The following is a 24,531-nucleotide window of genomic DNA, read 5'->3' as shown; positions in this document are numbered from 1 at the left end:
AAAAAAATCACATAATGGAGCGATTGGCTTCAGTTTAACTTCATAATCACAAACCCTGAAAAGGCATTAAGCAATGACTATGGTAGAAATAATCATTCACTGAAAAAGTGCTTCTGAATACACTGGAGAGGTAAGAGGGAGATAGATGAATGATCTTGAATAATTAATTAGGTAGAAGTGTCTTGATTCTACTGCATTGTAAACATTGTACTAGACACCACGTTAATGGGAAACAAAATTGACATGGATCTAATCCTCATGAAGCTTACAGTCTAGTTCATGTGTAGTTTTGAGTAGTCCCTAGTAGGAAAGTTGGTTTTGTTTTATGAACAATGAGAAACTACTGATACCATAATGTAATGCAATTACTGTAACAAAATTTTGATGAGGGCAGGGACTGTAACTACTTTAGTCACCTTTTATTCCTGTGACTAATCTTGTTCTGGACATATAGTTGACAATAATGAATAGGTATTTATTGAATGACTGAGATTTATGTATGGTAAGTTAGCTACCAAAATTCATGCAGAGATCAAATAGCAGAGTTGAGTTCAGGATTCTGTAAAAAGAAGGGAATTGTATAGTTATATTAAAAATTCTGGCTGGGTGCAGTGGCTCATGCCTGTAATCCCAGCACTTTGCAAGGCTGAGGCAGGCAGATCACCTGAGGTCAGGAGTTTGAAACCAGCCTGGCCAAAATGGCAAAACCCCATCTCTACTAAAAATACAAAAATTAGCCAGGCGCAGCGGTGGGCACCTGTAATCCCAGCTACTCAGGAGGCTGAGGGAGGAAAATCATTTGAACCCAGGAAGCAGAGGTTGCAGTGAGCAGAGATCGCGCCATTGCTCTCCAGCCTGGGCGACAGAGGGAGATTCCGTCTCAAAAAACAAACAAACAAACAAACAAACAAACAAACAAAATCTGAAAAGATTTAATATAAGGAAATCTATCAATATAATATTTCAAGATGTTGAAAGTAGAATACGGAAATGTTTAAGAGAATGGTCTGTGTAGTCAAGCAGATAGATACAGATTGGAATTTCAACAAGCTAAAGTCCTGTTCCCTGCATCTCAACCACAGGCACTCAGTAGCCCCTTAATATAAGCCAAGAGGAGGGTCCCTGCAAGGGAGCCAGCTCATCAGCTGCTGAGTCCCAGTCTCCCAAACTACTGCTTTCAGCTAGCTTGTTGAAGAGGGTGGGACAGTGTGACGAACTGACTGTCCATCATAAAATCCTTTAGATTCTGAAGCAGTCTCAGCTCTGGTTACTGGATGCAGTCAGCTGACTCCTCAAGCAGGACCCAATCTGTTGCATCCTCTGTGAGTTCCAGGGCTAAGGGAGGGGAGCATCACTGCATTGGGCCAGTAGATACTGGGTTACCAGAGGACTCAGAAGAGAAAATTTTCTCCTCATGCTTATACTGGCTCCCATGAAAAAAGAAAAAAGTGTAGGAACTGTGGTACTGGATGCACTAATATTTAAAATCCTGTATTCCTCCTGGAAGGCCCTTTTATACTCTCAGCAATCCCATTAGTATTGCGTACAAGGGATCCCATGTGTTCTGTGGCTGAGAACTTTATGCAAGTGTGCCCAGAAAAGCATTCTAGGGATTTGAGAGGGAAAGAATGGTTCTAGGATAGCATTTTGAGTTTAACATGACACAGGGCACCCAGGTCCTTGAGGCTCAGCGCAAGAGCTGGTGAGGAAATGTACTCATTGCCTTCTCCCAACATGTTCCAGTGTTAATGGGAGAGAAAGCTTCCTCTGATTATTAGACATGATTTATAGCCAGCAGGAACAGACTTCCCTGTGATTTTCTCCTAATTGCCCTAGTTTTCTCCTCTTCCCCTTAAAGGTCAGTCATATATTGGGAAGGTGTTGCTTAGTTAAAACATCTACACTTATAGTGAAATGTTTCTCATAATGAGTTTTTAATGTCTTCTTTATCCTGGGCACTTTTTCTAGGTGGTACAGTTTTAAATTGGTCCTTAAATCAGAGTGCATTGAATTGGACACAATATTCTAAGCATGGTTGAACAAGGGCAACATGAAATAGAAGTTATTTTCCTCTGATCACTGTTACTTCTGTTAGTACAGCATTCCTTTCTAATATTTCTCATTAACACAACATCAAAATTTGACTCATATTCTTGTCTATACTGCCACCCGACAATACATCCAGGTATCTGACCACTTTTTCTCTACTCCTATTTCTTTTTGTATCCCTTCTCTTATCCTTTATATTATGCATGATCTTCATAAAATCTATGTAGCAGAGGATGAGCTTAACTGGAATAATTTCCCACTATGTGAGGAAGGAATGAGGACTTGGAGAGGATGGATCAGAGTCTGAGAATTGTAAAGCACAATCATAGATGGGGACTACACATAAAAAACTGGAAAAAAAAACAAGTCAAGGAAAGAATCTTTCAGAGATCGTGGACTAAAGAAAAAAGAATGAGCAGAGGGTGAGAAATAAGGATATTGTAGGGTGAGGGGATATTGTCTGCAGTGAAGGACTGCAAGATCTCTAAGGTATTCTTTTTCATAAAGAAGGTAGTTTGGTGGTGCTGTGTGTATAAAGAAAAAATACCCAGTAGGTCAGAGGACTGAATCAAGGATATCCCTTCCACCAAGAGTTGGGCTTTTGGGGCCACAGGGCCCTTAAATGGAATGACTTGTTTAAGATCCTCAAGCTTCCGCAGGAAATTTGTGCCATTGCTGTCCCTACCTGTGGCTCACAGCTTGCTCAGCTCTTATTTATATTTTGAGTTCTTTCTTGTGGTTTGCCTCAATTCCTCCATCAGTTCCCTTGGTTACTTTGGTTAATGTTTTCACATTAATTTTTTCTTTTTTGAATTATTTGAATCTTTTTTGAATCAAGCCAACAGTCACTTGTCCCCTTTTAGATGTCCTTTGCTGCTTTTGGTCCCTTAAGTTTGGGTGTGAAAGAGGAAGAAGAGATATATTTAGTATATTTCCCCAAAAAAAATAAAATCGTGGTCTTTATACTAAATGGGGATGTGGGACAGATAAAGAAAATAATTAAGATGACAGACTTGGAAAACTCAAAACTGTAAACTTGAAATATTTATCTCACTAGCATTTATTAAGAATTTATTGGCTGGGCGTGGTGGCTTACTCCTGTAATCCCCAGCAGTCTGGGGGGCTGAGATGAGCAGATCACTTGAGATCAGGAGTTCAAGACCAGCCTTGCCAACGTGGTAAAACCCTATCTCTACTAAAAATACAAAAATTAGCTGGGTGTGGTGGCATGCACCTGTAATCCCAGCTACTTGGGAGGCTGAGGCAGGAGAATTGCTTGAACCCAGAGAGCAGAGGTTGCAGTGAGCCAAGATCATGTCACTGCACTCTAGCCTGGGTGACAGAGTGAGACTTTGTCTCAAAAAAAAAAAAAATTATTGAGTGCTAGGTACTGTAAACACAGCATGGGATAAAAAGATGGAAAATATATCACATGTACTTTAGTGATTTTATAGTGGATTGGGGAAAGAGATGAGGAGAAAGGCCAGTGACGTGTTTTATACTGTATGAAGTAGTAACAGTAGTTGTTTCCCCAAGGGCTGGTCCTTTACTTATCTTTCTTTTTATCATTTATGTTTTTCTTTCTACAGTCTTTAGCCCCTTAAACATATTCAAATTTCTTTTATTTTAAAAAAATCAACACAATCCTCTTTTTAACATAGGCACTTCTACCTGTGCATTCAGTTTTCCCTTCGTGTGAAGCTGTTTGCTGAAGTGAAGAATCTCTGACAAGGTGATCAGTCCTCCCTGTGTTTGTTCACTCCAGGCCTGCTGTCTCATTGTCCTCCCACATCTATTTCTCTCTTCACATGAAACAGTTTGCTAGGATCACCAATGATTACCTAATTGCCAAATGCAATGGATAATCTCTTTCTCACATTGCTGAAATTCTTTATGTGAGCATGTCTGTCCACTCCATTGGATTTTCAATTATGTCTCTGTTCATTCCTTTTCAGTTTCCTTGCAATCTCTTTACCTCTTCTGGTCCTAAGATTAAGGGTAGGTGTTTCATAGAATTTCATTATCATGTTTTATTTTAAATTTATATTTTTCCCTTAAGTAATTTATTCAGTTCTATAGTTTGAATTATACATGATGTGCTGATGATTTCCAATTCTCTATCTTTGAGCTTTCACATGAAATCAAACTACTTTCTACAACATTTAATGTCATATATATTGTGATAGTTTATAGACCCAATAAGCTGAACATATCAAAATTGGTTCTATAATTTCTACCTCTGCAACATACATCAAATCTTTTCAAAGCCTATTTTTTTGTCTTGTGAAATTTACTTAGTCATTTAAGTCAGATTGGACAGTGCAGTTTTATAATCCTACCCTCTTTTCTTCTATACAAGTAGTCTAATCGCTGTCTGTCATATTTATACCTCTAAGATATGCCCCTTTCCCTCATCTTCAGAGCCATCTCAGAGCCATTTATTCACTCACTGATCACTTCTCAATTGGACTACTGAAGCCAACAGTCACTTGTCCCCTTTTAGATGTCCTTTGCCTCTTTTGGACCCTTAAGTTTGGGTGTGAAAGAAGAAGAAAGAGATTTGGTATATTTCCCCCCAAAACAAAATCATGGTTTTTATACTAAATGGAGATGGGGGACAGATAAAGAAAATAATTAGGATATGAAAGACTTGGAAATTTTGAATATTTATGGGAAGGATTTAGGAGAAGTTTAACACATAGGGAATGGGCAGGATGATTCGTAAGTCAAGGTTCCTAAGGTCAAGGTAGATAGCATCCAAATGTGAGGTCAAGGATAGCTATTTGGAGGAGGGATAGATCCTTGATTCTACTGATGCAATGAAGAGATCAAGGATGTAGATGTTGATGGGTTTATGAATCTATCTTGGGAAGTAGAGGACTTGCATCTGATGTTTCTGCTGTCTTTACGAAGTGGTTAGAGAGTTATCTGAGAGAGGAGGAGATTTTGTATTTGAAAAGAACTTTGAAAATTTGAAAAGTTGCTTGAAATGGGTTGAGGAATGAATTAACCAGAGAAGATTATTGTGATGAATATGTAATATGTATATTAAGTACTCATTTGAGGTTGGCAGTTACACATTTTAATGAGAAGAGCCTGTCTTTGAGCCTAACTTTCTATAGAAACAATGAATTGCACTTGTGCAGGCTTGGATTAAGTATGTCCAGGATGAGTTGTGTCAGCAGTACAGGAAGTCAGAATGACAGAGGTTTGAGTGATTCTCTTTTATATTTAATCAGTGTTTAACTTAATTTTCTTCTACTTTATAATAGGATTGGGAGTGTATCATACATTTTTCCATTTCTCATCTATATCTCCTATCAGTATCTCATCAATTTTCTGGATGAGAAAGTGTTAGCAAATATGTTGACAACTTTGTTTTCCATTGACCTAATTCATGTGTCTTATCATACAAAAATCCAGGTGAAATTTTCTCAACTGAGAATTTATTTCATGACATTACCCAGTGATGACTCCACTGTCCCAGTCTCTGAATTCCTCCTCATCTGCTTCCCCAACTTTCAGAGTTGGCAGCACTTGCTGTCCCTGCCCCTCAGCCTCCTTTCCTCCTGGCCATGGGGGCCAACACCCACCCCCACATCACCATCCACCTGGAGGCCTCTCTGCACCTGCCCCTGTACTACCTGCTCAGCCTCCTCTCCCTGCTGGACATCGTGCTCTGCCTCACCGTCATCCCCAAGGTCCTGGCCATCTTCTGGTTTGATCTTAGGTCGATCGGCTTCCCTGCCTGCTTCCTTCAGATGTTCGTCATGAACAGTTTCCTCCCCATGGAGTCCTGCACATTCATGGTCAAGGACTATGATCATTATGTGGCCATCTGCCACCCACTGCAGTACCTGTCCATCATCACTAATCAATTTGTGGCCAAAGCTAGTGTCTTCATTGTGGTGCAGAATGCTTTGCTGCTTTCACCTGTTCCTATTCTCTCTGCCCAGCTCCATTACTGTAGGAAAAATGTGATTGAGAACTGCATCTGTGCCAACCTGTCTGTGTCCAGGCTCTCCTGTGATAATTTCACCCTTAACAGACTCTACCAATTTGTGGCTGGTTGGACCTTGCTGGGCTCGGATTTCATCCTCATCTTCCTCTCCTACACCTTCATTCTAAGAGCCGTGCTTAGATTCAAGGTGGAGGGGGCGGCAGTGAAGGCCCTGAGCACATGTGGCTCCCACTTCATCCTCATCCTCTTCTTCAGCACCTGCTGGTTGTGGTGTTGACAAATGTGGCCAGAAAGAAGGTCCCTATGGACATCCTGATTCTGTTTAATGTCCTTCATCCCTTTAGTCCTCCTGCATTAAACCCTGTCGTATGTGGATTTCAAACTAAAGAGTTAAAGAAGGAATTTTAGAAGTTGCTGCAGAGGGGCCTTTGAAAACACGGAAGGGACTCTCCATAGAAGCACCTATTACTGTTTCTATTTCAGAAGCTGTGATTCCAGAAAATAAACTAATGCTTAAATACTGAGTATTTCCTACCCATTTCTCTCTCTCCAGTATCAGGAATTAGTGAGGACTCCTTAGTACCTGACATAAATTCATTTGCCTAGCTCATGTAACTAACATTCTTAGAGATTTAACTTTGTGTTTAGATATTTACATATTTGAACAATCTCATCCTCGCAAAAATTCTGCAGGGTAGGATTATTATTCCACTTTATATATTAGAAAACACAAGTTTAGGGAGGAATACTGACAAAGGTCACGTCTGATGAGTGGTGAGGCATCAATTCCTCAGACACCATTGAAGCCCTGGTTCTGCTCTGTAGGCCAGGATCTCTCCACCATTTTTATGAATTTGTTGCTGTCAATAGGTCTTCTCTAATCACCCTCCACCTTCAGAGTCCAAAAGAACCAAACAGAGGAACAGAACCCAGAGATGTTGCCAATCTTTTTCTGACTGCCCAGGCTTCTGTCACCAAAAGATATTAATCATAGTACTAGTTTATGCCCAGTGGAAGGCTCACAAACCTTGAAATTCTTTATGACAAGACCAGGACACTGAGGATCCAGCTGGCAGAGGTAGGAATGAGAAGACCAGCAGTGTGGGAAGTGGTCAAACTGACTGTGGTGATTTGGGGGCATTCTGTGTACTCAAAACCACACCCCATATGCTTTGCAGCTCAAGAACCAGGAGTGTGGGGAATGTATGTATGGCATATTGTTAAACTTCTGGATGTCATAATCTGGTGAAAATGGGTGAAGAAACAACATATTATTGTAGATGGTAGGCAACGCTGTCATTATTTACATGGGTAATAGAAAACTGAGGTTCAGGCTCATTTAAGAACCTTACCCAAAGGTAAGAGATAATTCTTATTTGCAAAATTCCATAGGCTGAAAGCAAGGGCCACTGTATTAAGAAGTCCTTAAACACCAGTTCTGGTGAGTAGATCCCAAAAGTATTAACTTAAAAGCATTTGAAACATAGGCCAGGCATGGTGGATCATGCCTGTAATCCCAGCACTTTGGGAGGCCGAGGTAGGAGTTCGAGACAAGACTGGCCAACATGGTGAAACCCTGTCTCTACCAAGAATACAAAAATCAGCTGGGTGTGGTGGTGTGCACCTGTAGTCTCAACTACTCAGGAAGCTGAGGCAGGAGAATCACTTGAACCCAGGAGGTGGATGTTGCAATGAGCTGAGATCCCACCACTGCACTCCAGCCTGGGTGACAGAGCAAGACTCCATCTCAAAAAAAGAAAGAAAGAAAGAAAAAATAATGAAAGAAATGTAGAGGGTACTAAATCCTTGTTTTCATCAAATATAATTTTTTTTGTCCTATCAAATATCTTTTGAATTGCAAATTGCAAATATGGAATAAATAGATATATGCTATCTGGCATTAGAGTATAACAATATCTTGGTGAATGGTGGAAAGCAGGGGAGTTGCTTGATTCCTTTAATTGTGAAAGGAATGGAAAAGTGGTTATAAAGTATTTTAAAGCAATTTATTTAAAAGATGAGCAGAGCTTGGTCATCAATTGGATGTGTGGAGTAGATGAGAGGAAGAGAAAGGTGATTACATTTTCAAGTTTGTATGCTGACACTTCTGTGGGTTTTGTCAGCTTCGTTCTTTGGTTATTCAAGAAATATTGGTATAAGCTTCCCTTTTTTATGGGCTAAGACAGAGATTGGGCTCTCCAGAACCAAACGAACTCAGAGATAATTCTTATTTGCAAAATTCCATAGGGTGAAAGTAAGGGCCACTATAATTTAATCTCTTGTTTCCATCAAATATGATCTTCTTTGTTCTGTGAAATATCTTTTGAATGTAAAATTGCAAATATTAGATGAACTAAAGCTTTAGCTGGGAAGAGATCTCTGCTAACTGTGGAGATGGATGAGGCTTATGCAGCCACGAATCCAACCATGAGCCCAGTGAGAAGACAGTTGCCCTTGCTGGCCCTTGCTTTCACTCTATGGAATTTTGACCTGGAGGTTGTGCTTGCTTAGCTTCCTGAGAAAAGGTTTATAGTTACATGGTCTTCCCTAAGACAGTCTCGTTAATTCTGGTCACACATCTGATTGCACACACAAGAAAGAAAGTTTGGGTAGACGTTTTACTTAAAAACATTCAAATGCCATTCTTAATCCTGAAGGTCCTGCATTAGTTGCATTTCACTTGATTTCCCATTTCTGGATGCTGCTGCCCTTTTCCTATGCTAAAATTTATTTTTATCAAATGTTTTAGATACATTTTGGAGTCCCCAAATCATTCTGACCTTAGGTTCCTACAGACGTATATTTTCTTTCATTGTGATGCATAGTTCTTCTAAGATATGAAAGCTTCAGCTGGGAAATAGAACTCTATTTTATTTTATTTTTTTAGACAGAGTTTCGCTCTTGTTGCCCAGGCTGGAATGCAATGGCCGGATCTCAGCCCACCACAACCTCTGCCTCCCAGGTTCAAGAGATTCTCCTGACTCAGCATCCTGAGTAGCTAAGATTACAGGCATATGCCACCACCCCCAGCTAATTTTTGTATTTTTAGTAGAGACGGGGTTTCACCATGTTGACCAGGCTGGTCTAGAACTCCCAACCTCAGGTGGTCCACTCACCTCGGCCTTCTGAAGTGCTGGGATTACAGGCGTGAGCCACCGTGCCTGGCCTGATCTCTCTTGACTGTGGAGAAGGATGAGGCTTATGCAGCCACAAATCCAACCATGAACCCAGTGAGGAGATAAGAGTTAAATTGTGCTTTGATATGCTGGTATAGCATGATTTTATATACTCAAGAGGGACTTTAGCTGGTCAATATGAAGTAACAGGAGCTAGATTACCCTGTCACTTGAAATAACTAAAAGACTGAACAAAATATGTGAAATAATGTTTCTGAAGGCATTGGACATCAGGCAATGGAGGACAGTGAACCCCAAGAGATAGGAAACAAAAAAGGTGAGTCTTGTTTACTGGAAAGTGATTGTTCCAATTTGTTAGGGAGAGATTCCATGCTACGTCAAAGAGAGGGCAAACTCAGCTGCAGCCTGGCAATCTTTCTGTGTCGAGGAGAAGGGGAAGGGAGTCCAAAGAAGCTAGAGTTCACAAGGTAGAGTATTGAGGAAGAGAAAACTGCATAGAAAGAGAATCCTAAAGATTTATAGAAATTCCCCCTTGAGTGTTCAGCAATGTACTGATTAGTATATGCATGTGAGGGAACTTCATGAAGGGCTAAATATCTGAAATAAATTAGATATCTTCTATCAAGGAAGAAATGGAGAGGGGATGATAGTGAGACAGAAATGGGTGTTGAAAAGACAACTAACAGAGTCAAACATATAAGAAAACAACAAAATTCTGCATAATGTTCTGAATAACTTTTATGCCAATGAATTTGAAAAACTAAAAATTTAAAAATCACCAGTAGCTTCAGATAATAAAACTCAAATATATAAATAACCATTAAAAATTTGAAATATTCATTAAAGACCTTTTCCCAACAAAAGCTTCAGTACACTATGGGTTTATAGGTGAGTTCTAAAATTTTAAGAAATAGATCATCTCTATCATGCATACATTCTTCAAGATAATAGAAGAAGATGGAAAATTTTTACCAACTTATTTTATGAAGCTAGAGTAACCTTGTCTCTAAAACTGGATAATGACAATTCAAACTGTGCAGTGTTTTCACCGTGCATTTCATTGCAAGGCAACCCAAAGCCAATCAGTCCATTGTGTAATCAGCCCATTCCCCTGAGAGTCTCACCTCTCAGTAGGAGGTGGGTATGTTTCCATATCTTCCAGGTGGCCAAGGGCAAGCTTCTCTGATCCAGGCATGTAAAGAGCCAAGTATCTCTCCATAACTGCCATTAGCCATCCCTTAAAGTATATTTCCTACCTAGTTATTAACACACCAAGGCTAAAAGCTCTCCCATAACACAAAGTAATTTTTGATACCCCCAAAAGTCAAAACTGTCAGGTAATACAATGCAAAACAGAACAGTGTCTTAGATTTTGAGAGGGATCTATTCTCTTTCCATTCTTGGGCTTCTGTGAGGAAAACGGAGGTTTTTCCTAGGTTTTTCTGTGGTGCCTCCTCTGCTTTTCCCCAGGAGTCCCAGGCTGTTAGAATTTATCTTAGGTTCTCTCGTGTGGGCATCAAGAGTGGGAAGAAGATAAAATGGAGAAAAACAATTCAGTCTACTGAAAAGAAAAAACTTTCGGAAGAACATGATTCCAGAAGAGGAAAAAGATAAAGCTCTCTTAAATACATTTAACTTGGATATCTGTTTTTAATTAAGCTGATTTTAGCTGTAGAGCTATTTTTTTTTCTAAAAAAAAATTCTTTTAAATCTTTTATTACCCGACTCTAGCTAGGACAGCCAATATTTCTGGCTTTTGAATTCTGCCATAGTAATTTCCCACATGAAATTAATTAATAAGTTTTAACTAAGGTTAACTTAACTATGGATGCATAAGATGTCTCAAAGAGATGGTAAGTAGTTTCTATTTTTACAAGATTTAGAATCTCCCCAAGGGTAGTTCAGGGAAAGGACAATTCAAGACAGGAAATCAGAGGCTATCCATGGGGGGAAAAACCCTCAATAAATGGCAAAGTTACACAAATAACAAACCAGGAAGGAATCCTTCCGGAAGCCAAGAATTGAACCCTTGCCACAATTGTCAAAAGATAAAGCCTCAGCTCCTGAGCTACACAGCATTGAGCAGTTTCTATTGCTCTTTCCAGAAGCCTGGAGCAGCCAATTTCAAGCATGAAAAGGCTTTTAACTGCTCAAGATAATTTTTAGGGCTAACTATAATGTGAACCCCCAAATTTCTGTCCTCTAGATGGTGGAGACCAAGAGAAAGTATCCCCACACAGTCCCAGGGTTAAGCTCTTAAGGACACAAAACAAGACGAAATTTCATTTGGTATTGGTTTCAGGGACACACAACAAAGTTTGTAGCTGATTAGCCTGCTGGCCTGGCTTGAAAGCAGGGTTATAGGGATCTCAAACCCACATTCTATCCTGTGATACCCCTGTCTCCATTACAGAAAGAAAAATTCTTAGCACAACGTGCATCAGATTTGCTATAGCCTAAGACTAGTCTCACAAATCCTTTTTTCTATCAATCAAACTCTTGCAGAGAAGACAAATAGTGATGTTTACCATTTACACACACACACACACAGAGAGAGAGAGTCAGAGAGAGAGAATAGAGAGAGAGAGAGTCAGAGAGAGCTAGAGACACACACACACACACACACACAGAGAGAGAGAGAGAGAGAGAGAGAGAGAGAGAGAGAGAGAGAATGAGACGAGAAACTTGGCTGGTAAGAATTTCTTACCCTTTTTGCCAGCATACCAGGTTTCTGGGTTCCCTTTCTCTGTAGCTTCCAGAAGAATGGAGCAGCTTTTGATGACCCTGCTATCTGTGCCGTAGCTGTGAGGGTCAAGCCACTTTACAAAAGAAAATTCTGTTTGATGAAGCCATGGAGAAAAGTTTCTCAATTTTGCAAGATGTTGCCCAATGGGCTACGTGGGGAAATGAATTAACATTTTCAATTCCAGCAAAATACACATAACAAAACAGATACTAGCCACCTCATTCAGCACCCAATATCAGCCTGGTAAAGCTCAAACTTTCTCCTGTTGGTCCCTGTTGTCTTTGATCCACTCCAAGTGAGAAGGGATGACCTCTGAATGGTAATTCACAATGGGTGGTCTCTGGGCAAGGCACAGAGCAAATAGTCACCCTGAGACAGGCCTGTTGAGCTTCCTTTAGGGCTCAACAAATGTGACCAGACCAATAAGGAGGGTTTTCTGAGTTAGGCCTGCTGAACTTCCATCAGCAAGTCCTTCTGAGGTCCCCTCCATATATATACACATATACAAAGACAAGACGGACAGAAGGCCTTCCAAATCAGATCCCTAACCAAGAACTCCAAGCGTATCCCTTCCAAACTATCCTGCTATTCTCTGTTTAAGAAATCTCCCCAAAATCTTCCTGAATAAGGAGAAGTCTCCCAAACCAAGACTCTTTTTACTAGTTAGGGAGAGCCAGCCGAAACCCCCCAGGTTCTGAATTGAGACAGACATCCAGCAATGGGGCTACAGACAAAACGAGACCCCTGAAAGAGCCAAACCGAGACAGACACCCAGTAGTGGAGCTACAAACAGACACCCCACCATGAGGCTACAGACAGATACGCCACCATGGCGCTACAGAACCAGGAGAAGGAAGGAGGCACTGGCAGCACCTAGGATACTCACCAACCCAGACACACTGCAATGGGGCTACAGACACCCCACCATGGGGCTACAGTCAGACAACCTGTGATAGGGCTACAGTTATGGGAAATCTCCCCAGGATTATTTTTCCACTGCAATTAAATTCATACACATTGGGTCAGCAGTGCCCTGCTGGCAGAGATGGTACCAGAGTCAGCCTCTAGTCCAGGAGAACTAGGCGGCTGCTTGGGCTGGCCTCTAGATCTGTTGCCAGAGGGGAGACTATGGAACCATGGGCAGGTAGTCACAAGGACTATCCCAGACAAGCCCCCAAATTTGTAACCACCCAGTGGGTTCACATTGCCCGCTGCCTAGACAGAGCAGATTTATCAAGACAGGGGAATGCCAATGGCAATAGGAAATGAGTAACTCACACAGCCAGCTGTGGAGGAGACTGGAGTCTTATTGTCAGTCTCCATTATTTTAAAATAATGTTCAAAGTATTTAAGTGAAGATTGGTGGGATTTTGTTGGATATTAAATGATATACAATATTATATAATTTGCATTTTAGGATATTGACATATTATTTTGTAATCAGAGAAAAAATTAAAAATTATTATTGATTGTGCTGTATTGTTCAGAGTGGTAGTTCAAAGGATGAGTATTGGATTGATGAGAGAAATGCATCAGTATTTATAAGTAAACAATGCATCAGTATTTATAAGTAAACAAATGCAAGAACTGAATAAATTCATGGACACATTTAAAACTCTTCAGCTTGGAACCTGTGGAAAACAGAAAAAAATAAGAATGGGAGAACTGGGAACTATAAAGCAGCCCTTTCACTTTTTATTGGCTCGATTGTAGCCTCCCTTTTGAAATTTCAGTTTTGGTTATCAGTCTGTTCCAGTGCTATCTCTGCACAGCCCCATTATGTCCCAGACGCATACATCCCAGCAAAAGTGAATAGGGCTGTGCTACTAAGCTCTCTGCAGAAACAGCTCTTGCCCTGCTTGCCCACTGAGTTGTCATCACTTTGTTTTCCTCTCCGTATCTATTACGGATGGGCCCATTCCTTCTGCACAACAGAAAGGGACAGGGAGTTCCACCGAAGCAGCAGGTGACAATTACACCGAATACAAAACGAATTTACAAAAGCCACCAGGAGAATAATTTTCTTCCCATTTTCTAGTTCAGGTATCTTCCAGGCTTTGATGTCTATAGGTGGATCAGATGAGACAACAAAGACATTAAATAAATTATTACCTAACAAAATAATTTGTCTGAAGTCAGTGGGATATACTATAGGCTAAGCATTAAAACAGATCTAAAATTGTTTCTGAACATATTATTTGCTGAAGTTTAAACCACTTCCAAACTCCCCTCAGATTTGCCTTAAATTAAGTAATTGTACTGTATGTAGTTCCTCCTGTAATTATAAATTACTTAATTTGTATGCTTTTCTTTTTCTTTTTTTTTCAACTTTTAGTTTCAGGAGTACATGTGCAGGTTTGTTATATAGGTAAATTACATGTCACAGGGGCTTTGTGTACAGATCATTTTGTTAACCAGATAATAAGCATTATACCCAATAGGTAGCTCAGTGACCTTCACCCTCGTCCCAACCTCCGCTGTCAAGTAGGCCCTGGAGTCTGTGGTTCCCTTATTTGTGTCCACGTGTACTCAAATTAGCTCCTGCTTATAAGTGACAACATGTGGTGTTTGGTTTTCTGTTCCTGCATTAGTTTGCTCAGGATAATGACCTCCAGCTCCTTCCATCTTGCTACAAAAGATGGGAACTTGTTTTTTTATGGCTGCGTGGTATTCCATGGTGTGTATGTACCATATTTCCTTTATCCAGTCTACCACTTACGCTCATCTAGGTTGATTCCATATCTTTGCTCTTGTGAATAGTGCTGCAATGAACATACAAATGCATGTGTCTTTATGGTGAAACTATATATATATTCCTTTGGCTCTATACCCAGTAATGGGATTGCTGAATCAAGTGGTAGTTCTGCTTTAAGTTCCTTGAGGATTTGCCAGACTGCTTTCCACAGTGGCTGAACTAATTTACATTCCCACTGGTAGTGTATAAGCATTCCATTTTTTCTCCACAACTTTACCAGCATTTGTTATTTTTTGACTTTTTAATAATAGCCATTCTGATGGGTGTGAGATGGTATCTCATTGTGGTTTTTATTTGCATTTCTTTAATTACTGGTGATATTGAGCATTTTTTTCACATTTTTTTGGCCACATTTTCTTTTGAATAGTGTCTGTTCATGTCCTTTGCCTACTTTTTAATGGAGTTTTTGTTTTTTGCTTGTTAATTTGTTTAAGTTCCTTACAGATGCCGGATATTAGACCTGTGTCTGATGCATAGTTTGCAAATATTTTCTCCCATTCTGTAGGTTGTCTGTTTACCCTGTTTATAGTTTGTTTTGCTTTCCAGAAGCTCTTAAGTTTAATTAGGTCCCATTTGTCAATTTTCATTTCTGTGGTCTGCATTTATTTTTATCAGAATGTCATTGGATGAAATGAGAATGCAATGGGAGTCCCATTGCTGATAAAACTGGAAAATGTTTGTGCGCTTAGTTCAGCCTGTACCCAAAACTTAACCTTTCTTGTTTACACTCCCAGTTTTGACTTATCTCATCTTTGTGGGTAGTTCCCTCTAAAATTTAGATTTGAAACACTGTACACTTTCTAACTTCAGACTCAATTTTTCAGGGATCCCTAGCAAAATTGCAATTGCTGAATGTCAAGACTACCAACTCATCCTTCTCTTGTCTTGAAGTTATTTCTTGCTTAGCTTAGATTGTATGGCCCACCATTTCATGACTGACTCTCCTGGAAATAGCCTAACTTTTTTTTTTTTTGCTCCCTCCATTGTATTATTTGAAAACACCCAAATTCTGTTTGAATACAAATACCTGTCTCCTCTGTGAGAGTTTGAAACTTGTCAGAAAAAAATCCCTTAATAAAGTTATTGGTTTCACATTAAATATATCATCACAAACTTCAGATGTAAATTCAACACTATTCAGAAATCTTATTGTGTGATGTCATTAAGGTAAATGGGCCCATATCCACCAAGTTTCCCAAGATGGAATCGGAAGAATCACATTTGATTTCTACATTAATTTCTTCGTTTCTTCTTCACCAGTATGTCTGCTTGACTGTTCTCCCCAAATTTGTCTACTCCCTTTCATTTCCTCTGCCACCAACCTGCTTCAGGCCATCTCTTGCCTGGATTAAATGACAGCCTTTCCCTGATTGCCCTGCTTCTGCTCTTGTTTCCATATCTCTCTGTGCTAAGGCCTTTTTGACTCACTTGACCTGAAATGATCACCGCATCAGGATTTCATATATTTCCTTTTGTATAATTACCAAAGGTTTCTGAATTTATGTGTTTTATATTTTATTTCTATCATCAAAATAGTAAAATCTAAAACTTAATTTAGAAATATGTAATATATGCACATGGTTCAAATTTTAAAAGCTAAAAATGTTATTTATTAAAAGTAATTCATTCTCTGTATCAGTTAGTATTATTTTTGACTGCGTATAATAGAAAGCCCAAATAGTAGTGGCTTAAACAAATTAGAATTTTCTTCTCCTTCACGTAAAGGAAGTTCAGGGGTGGACATCTAGAGCCAAAATCAGATCATCACAAAGACATCAATGCCCCAGTTTATCTATTTCTGCTTTGCTATGTTTAGAAGATGGTGGGGCATATAATCTTCACTTCTCAGCTGAGTTAGTTCACATCAAAGAGTCTTCTTGGAGGCTCCACCACGTGACATCAATTAACATCTGGAGTCTGGGAAGTGTCATATTTTTGCAGTATATGTGGGTACCCCAATAAAATCATGATGTTTGTTACTAAGGAATAATAGGGAATATTGAGTAAGCAGTTAGCAATCTCTAATATACTATTCTATTTCTGTCTTTCAAGCACACATTTGTCCTTCCCAGGGCCAATTATTACAAATTACTTGTGTCTCCTTCTAGAAGCAACTTGATTATACATAAGAATATGAGACTATATACACACATACTTATGTATTTTTATATATAGAGTATAAAAATATTTACATGTATTGGATGTATTTGTATCTATGGATACATACACTTATGAGTTCATTTGTGCAGCATTACAACATAATTTTGTGTGGCTTTCTATGCTCTGTTCTTCTCGCATCTCTGCTGAACAATATATCTTAGGAATTATGCAAATACATTTAGAGATACCTATTTTCTTTTAAAAATCACATAATTAGAATAAAATCTTGTTGAAGGCAGGAGCCATGCTTATCTTATCACCATCGTATATAATGTCAAAGTTTGAAGAGCTTAGTACATACTTTCAGAGCTGGGATTCAAATTTGCATTCAAATTGAATGACTTTATTCCTATGCTTATCCACAACCTCAATATAATAAACAAGGTTGGTAGATTTGTCTGTATTCAACTCTTTTCACATTCCTTAGGAGATAAATATATTTGCTAGTTTAGAAAAGTTAATAGTTTACTGAACTTGATTTTCTACAATCTTGTTTAGAATTGCAATACATATAGTCATATTCATCAGTGTAAGTGGAGACTAGAGAGGAGTCATTTAGAAAACAGACATTAGATCAGGTAGAGGAGGTTTAAGTGTGGCTGGCTGTGTGATTTGGGGCAAGGCGTTCTCTGTCTCTCCCCTACACAGTGGGGATAATAGTTTCTAACCTGAAGAGTTGCTTTTTCATATCTAAGGGAGATGATTGAATGAGAAAAAAATACATAAAACTTCAGTAATTTAGGTCACTCAGAAAGCACTCAAAACATTGGAGTTATTATAAAGGAGTTGCTCTGTAATCTCTTTTTCTGTATTTTCATCCATGTCTGTGTGTCAGACTTACATACCAGATCCCTGGATTCTGGGTTCTAGAGAATTTATTATCTTAGTTTCAAACCACTTCATCCCTCACACCCCCACTTCCTACCTGTTGGAGCACAATAAGACGGGTTTCCCCAGGGACACAGTTCCTCCTCCTCCAAGTCTCTGCTTCCCAAGCCATGTTTTCCCAACTGTGTCTAAGAAGACGGGTAAGAGAGGGTAAAGAGTTCATAAAACCCTCATGATTTATTCACCAAAATCCTAGCATGGCCACCCCTGCAGCAGTTACAACACTAAGAGCTCGTTCTTTTGCATCCTCTGTAAGTCCCAGGGCCAAGGGAGGGGAGCCTAGGCTATATTGGACCTAGATAGGAAGAGTGACCAGGAGGATACAAGGCAGGCAGGGATCCTTTCCTTATAGGCAGAGAGGTGGGAAGTGTGGCAACTCGATGCATTTTGATCCTGAACACTTCAGTAAACAGCCTCGTAGATTGTATTTCTTCCTTCTGCCTTCAGATAAGAGGGTTTGATTTTCTTACTCGGGTAGGGTATGTAGTGCAAGTGAAAGACTGGGCTTCATCTTGCCTGACCAGGAACAGAAGGTCTATAGATCCCACAATGGGATAAAGGGTATAGAGACAGAGCAGAGCCAGGCATGCTGGGTTAAGTATGTCACTGGTCACCTGGATCATGGGTTCAAAGAAAGTATTGATGAAGAAGCTGGTCAATATTTCCCTGAACTCTGTCTCAGAAGAGCAGTTTAAAATAGAAAAATATAACTTTCTTTAGACTGTTAGAACATTCTTCATATTTAATCAAGATCATTTTTTCTGTGATTTCCCTCTAGTGGTCCTTATTTTGTCCTTTTCCCCTAATAGCCATTCATAAATGTTAATGTTATCATTGATATTCTTGTTTTCTGGAGGCCACACACATACAATGTAAAAATGACCCTCCTCCTTCAGTAGAGAGCAATGCCTCTTATCATCCTGTAACTATATGACTGTGTCTCAGTTTGCCAAAAAACTTTTTAATGCATAGTGCCCTGTATTGGATAGTCCACTCCAGATGTACTAATTGGAACAGGATTGAGAAAGATTCTCAACTACTTTGCTCTTGGCATTGTACTTCTGACATTAAATTAATACACATCAAATACTCAGAAGAATGTCTGGTACATACTAGATACTTGGTTCATGTTGGTTAATATTGCCAATCCAGTTTTAGAAACAATAAATTAGTTTTTACTCTATGGACCACATTATTGACTTATGTTTATATATGTACTTCCACTTGCTGGAACATCTAGGAATCTGTTCCCTTTTCTTTTCCTCCTGTTCCAGACTTTCTCACTCGTCCACACCCATTTTCCAATGTTCAGTAGTGAAGAAATGGACTTTAACAGAGTTAGAGCCTAGGTGATAACACTGGATGGGTGGAGGCAAGTGTCCTGGGCTCATTCAGGCAGTAGAGCTTTGACTCTTCATGAGTAAAAGGCTAATGTGTGATGACTGGAAGCAGATAGGAGGATTGATCCACAAATGTCATCTGAGGAGCATGAAGAGATATGAAGATTATGTCAAACAATGCTAGAAAAGGACAGAGCATTAAGGGGGATGTACATCAGGGATGGTAAAATAGAATGTTGGGGGATGAGGTTCAAACAGAGGGAAGACTCACGTAGGAAGATGAGATTTCTGTTTGGATAAATTGGTAATGATTTTGACAGGATGAAATTCAAAACAATTCTTACCAACATTAGGAGCAAGTGGGTCATTTTATGTTTATATTAGGAAAAGGACAAGACCCATTAAGTCAGAAACCTAGCTCAGGGCTTTTTCATCAAGCAAGTGGGTGAATCTTGGGGGGCACCTGTGAGCAGGGGCATAAATAGATCCCTGAGTTCCATCATGTATTCTGTGCCATGCCCCGCTTCCCTCTAGTCCACCAGACAACCCCCCTGTGGCTACCCTTCACAACACTGATCAGAGCTGTCCCTCAGCCCACTGAAACTGTGGTTAATTCTCCTTTCTCATTCTTCCTCTTTAAAATTTTCTATCTACGTTAAACACCAGGGCCAGTAACGCCAAAATATTTTTCAGTGGGCTTTTATTAAGAATCTATGGGGTGTTAGAGAATGTAGTATGTACAAATGGAAAAGTACCCTTTATCTGCCCTCTATTTCACAGCAGAGTGGAGGGAGATAGAGAGGTACAAAAACAACGTGCTAAGGTTTACAGATAAAATTTATTAATGGTAGAAGTGGCTTCCTCAGTGAAGTAGCTACCTCAATTATCTTACTTTCCTTCTGAATCTTTAATCTTTCCCTGAACATATAAACATACCGCAGTATCTTTCATTTCCACCTTGCTTTTTCTTCTATTATAAGTTTGAAATGGACTTTAGCTACACAGTCAACTTTCCCCATCTACACTTCCTCACTTACTAGCTCTCCAGCTCCCTTCATTCTGGTTTCTGTTGCTACCAGTCAAATGAATCTCTCTTGGCCAGGTTACCAATGACACACCCTTATTATAATATTTAATGAATATTCACTGTCCTTATGTTATTGAACTTCCACTTGACTAACAAGTTGGTAAAACCCTTCTTGAAATTTTCCCCTTGGTTTTTTCTGGGGCATCTTATTCTTAAGATTTTCTTTATACCTTTCTAGCCCTTCCATTTATGTCTCCCTTTTCTTTTTCCACCCCTTCAATGTTACTATTTTCTAGGGTTCCAATCTTAGCCTTGTGCTATTCCAACTCTACAGGCTATGTTCTAATGCTTTCTGTATTTATGTCCTAAACTACGATCCTTCTAATTTTCTCAAACTCTTCAGTTTGAAACAGCCGAAAACAAATCTATGTGTGGCGATTATAAACACCTCGTTCTTGACGTATCCCAGTACACGCTAATCTTACTCATTTAACTGTATTTTACATCTTGGTGATGCAACTTATTTACTCAAGCTAGTAAACCGGGGGTCACTCTGGGCTTCTCACCTATTTTCTCCTTTAAAACAAATCTGTCAATAAGTTCTGTCTATATGACTTCTGGAAGATTCTCCTTCTTCCCATCCTCAGTGCCTCAGCCTTTGTTCAGTTGCACATCACTTCTCACCTTGGCTATTGCGGCCGCCATTCTTTCTATTTCTGCTCTCTTGCCTTACCCAAGTTCATGCATAATAATGTGTCCAGAGTGATCTTTCTGTACGTACCCTAAATCTGGTCATGTCTCTCTTCTAATGGAAATATTTTTTTCCATTTCTTTTCATCCATATGACTAGTTCTAAAATCTTCAGCATAGAAAACGTACTTAAGATCTGGCTTTTTCTTTTATCAACTCCATTTTTGGCTCTTTCTTTCAACTCCTCATCCTTTTGGCTCCAGTCAGATTAAATATTGCATAGAATTTCCTTCCAAAGTTATTCTCAGACTCATCTCCATGCTTTCACATAATCCATTTTTTATATCTTCAATACACTACACAGATTTAATGCATGTAAATCCTCCACATCTATTGAAATAAAACTCAGCTAAGTTGTTAGCAGCTTTAGGAAAGCTTCTCTTTTCCTCTAGGGTTGAGTTCAGAAATTTTCCTTTGTGCCTTCCTATTATCTTACTCATATGTCTAATTAACTCACTCTACAAATATTTTTAGCCATTTCATGTCAAGCACTGTGCTAATTGATGTCATTTTCATGGCATGAAATGTCTAATTGGGCATTGGAAGAAGGAGTATGTAAGCAACTTATCATACAAATGTATAACTACAGATGATGAGGATGGTTCAAAGTACTACAGAAACATAAAATAGGAGGACTTGATCTTGTGTAAAGGGGGTTAGAACAAACCTCTCAGAGAAGAGAGTATTTGAATTGAGATGTAAAGGATGAGGAGAAAGTAAGTGTTGTGTAGAAGCGTAAGATGCACAGCCTTCCAAGAGAAGTGGGATCAGAAAGCTCATGTAATGTTTGAAGATCTGAAAGGACGGTGTGGCTGAAGCTCAGAGAGCAAGGGAGATGGGGTGTTAGATGGAACTGGAAAATGAGGAAGGAGGTAGATAATATATGGCATTGCCTGCTTTCCTTCCTCCCCTCCTTCCTTCCTCCTTCCTTTTCCTTCCTTCCTTCCTTCCTTCCATAATGTAGTCAGTTAACTATGTGTACCTAGCAATCTATCTATACCCTGTATATATAGTGATGATAAAAGAAAAACCACACATGGTTTCTTCCCTCATGAACTTATGGTCTCATGAAGTTCAAGTAAAAAATTTCCCTTTTATAATATTAGCAATGAGAAGCCACTGAAATATTTTAATCAGATGACTGGTAATATTTATATTTAAAAACATTTCTTTGATTTCAATGTAGAGAATGGTTTATAAAGAAACCTAGACTGCATTAGGAGGCAATATTTACTTTTTACTCGAGGTAATAAATAGTACTTGGATGGTGAGAGTGGATATGGAGAAGTGGATGGATTCCAGGGCTAATTAAAAGGGAAAACGACATGTCTTAGTGGTTTCATCCTGTACTTTGTATCATTTTCAATGGGTAGAATAAATGTTCAAGACATTTTCTGGGCGCTGGCTTCTAAAACTGACAAATATTTACACCAGTCACTGCGATGCTGGCAAAAGACCAGGTTTTTAAATTTTGGACTTGGTGAGCTTTGAATATCTTTGGGAAACCCAGGTTGATACATAAAGTAGGCTTCTGGAGAGGTCTAAATAAGAAACATAATTCAGTAATTTAGTAATAGAGATGGTAATTGTCTAATGACATAGACAAGATAAAAGAAGTGGAAGAAGGGAAAACAGAATATCAGAGAGGAAAGAAGAAAAGTGAAGAAAATGTAGGACTGAAACTTTAAATTGACGTCAAGGTAGTGGATGATGGATGTGTTCGAGAAAATGAGAGGGAGTGACCAGGAGGTACAAGGTAAACTAGAAGTCTGTGATATATGAATTAGGCCAAAGAGAGTGTTTCAAGGAAGAGGATTTGATCAACTGTTTCAACAAGATTTAACAATAGGGAAGCTGTAGGTGATTTCTGAGAGCTGCTTTGTGGAACTAATGAAGATGGAAGCCAAATTGAAGTGAGTTGTGGAATGGATGTAAGGTGAGGGAATGGAGACAGTGAGTGTAAGTGCTTGTGAGAGGTTTGTGCATGAAGGGAAGGGGAGAGTTAGAGAAAGAGCCAGAATTCAAAGCTGGGAGAGATGGGATCGATTCTTGAAGATGGACAGATTATTTATTTTAATGAAAGGAAACAAGAAAAGGATGAGAGTATATACACATTATTTATAAGTCTTACAAAATTTTATATAAATTTATAGGATCAAAGTGCAATTTTGTCCCATGCATAGATTGTATAGTAGTTAAGTCAGGGCTTTTAGGGTATCCATCACCTGAATGATGTACATTATTCTCATTAAGTAATTTCTCATTATCCACCCCCTTTCACCGCCCTCACCCTTCTGAGTCTCCGTTGTCAATCATTTCACTCTCTACATCTATATGTACACATTTTGAACACATACTTATGAGTGAGAACATGCAACATTTGTCTTTTTGTGTCTGGCTTGTTTCATTTAAGATAATGGCCTCCAGTTCTATCTACGTTGGTGCAAAAGACATGATTTCATTCTTCTTAATAGCTGAGTAGTATTCCATTGTGTGTATGCCATATTTTCTTTATCCTATCATCTGTTGTTGAACTCTTGGGTTGATTCCACATCTTTGCTATTGTGTATAGTGCTGTGATAAACATACCAGTACAATTATCTTTTTGATATATCGTTTTCTTTTCTTTTAGGTAGATACCTAGTAGTAGGACTTTTGGATCTAAGGGTAGTTCTATTTTTATCTCTTTCAGGAATTTCCATACTGTTTTCCATTGAGGCTGTACTAATTTACATTCCCACCAATTGCATATAAAAGTTCCCTTATACATGTTGGCATCCTTGCAAATATCTGTTATTTTTTGTATTTTTGATAATAGCCATTCTGACTAGGGTAATATGTATCTCACTATGATTTTAGATTTGTAGATTTTATTTTGAAAAGTTGAGGAAAATTTTACTGATTACTTTCTACTTTCTCCATGAGGTAGTAGTTGATGTCACCTTCTGAAAGAAGTAGAGTTTCAGGTTTGAAAAAAATGAAGACATTTGGAAAATAATTTTTTTCTAGAGGAGAAAGTTGATTAGGGAAGATTTGTAGGGTGCAATATTTATTGAAGGCACATTTAAGGTTGATGATCACAAATTTATAGTAAAACCAGCCTCTTCTTCTTTTTTTTTTTTAGTTTTATTCCAGGAGAACTAGGATGTTCAGGCTCAGGTTGTAGGAAATGAATAGTTATATTCATATAGATTGAAGTTTTAGCAAAGGGATGACTTAATCAAATTTATATTCTATTTTCTTCTAGTGTACCATGAGTTTGGGTAAGAGATGTAACAAAAATATCCATCTCAAGTTATATTGGTGTATAGTAGAAAGCAAAGACCTAATTAAAGCTATTTTTCTCCAAAATGATTTATTAAAAAACTTATCATCTACCATTGCTTTTCTTACACTGGTAACATACTGGCCTAATTCGTTGCGTGTTTGTAATATGTTTTAACGTATAGTGAGGTTACTGCCTGTCACTACCCTTTTTTTTTTAAAACTTCATAGGTTTTTCATTCATTCATTTTTCTTCATAGACCACACCATTATTTATCAAGTCTCACAATTCTACCTTTAAAATATTAGCTGAAATTTGCCTTACTTGGCAAAAGTGAACTGCCTATCATTGGCTTCCTAAAGAGTAAGTAAAAGGGATACTTTTCAAAGCAATTTGTAAAAATAACCTCTTGTATCTGCCCATACACATAGTCATGAGAAGCCTACTCAGCTC

At 38.8% G+C, this 24,531-nt stretch overlaps 1 pseudogene; it reads left to right on the top strand.

The window, feature by feature from the left end:
- Positions 1-5,502: 5,502 nt before the first annotated feature.
- Positions 5,503-6,442, top strand: LOC101125994 (olfactory receptor 56A1-like; annotated as a pseudogene).
- The last annotated feature ends 18,089 nt before the right edge of the window (positions 6,443-24,531 follow it).

This window comes from Gorilla gorilla, chromosome 9 (genome assembly GCF_029281585.2).
Source record: "Gorilla gorilla gorilla isolate KB3781 chromosome 9, NHGRI_mGorGor1-v2.1_pri, whole genome shotgun sequence".
Classification (NCBI taxonomy): Eukaryota; Metazoa; Chordata; class Mammalia; order Primates; family Hominidae; genus Gorilla; species Gorilla gorilla.
This window is presented reverse-complemented; position numbering and strand designations above follow the sequence as displayed.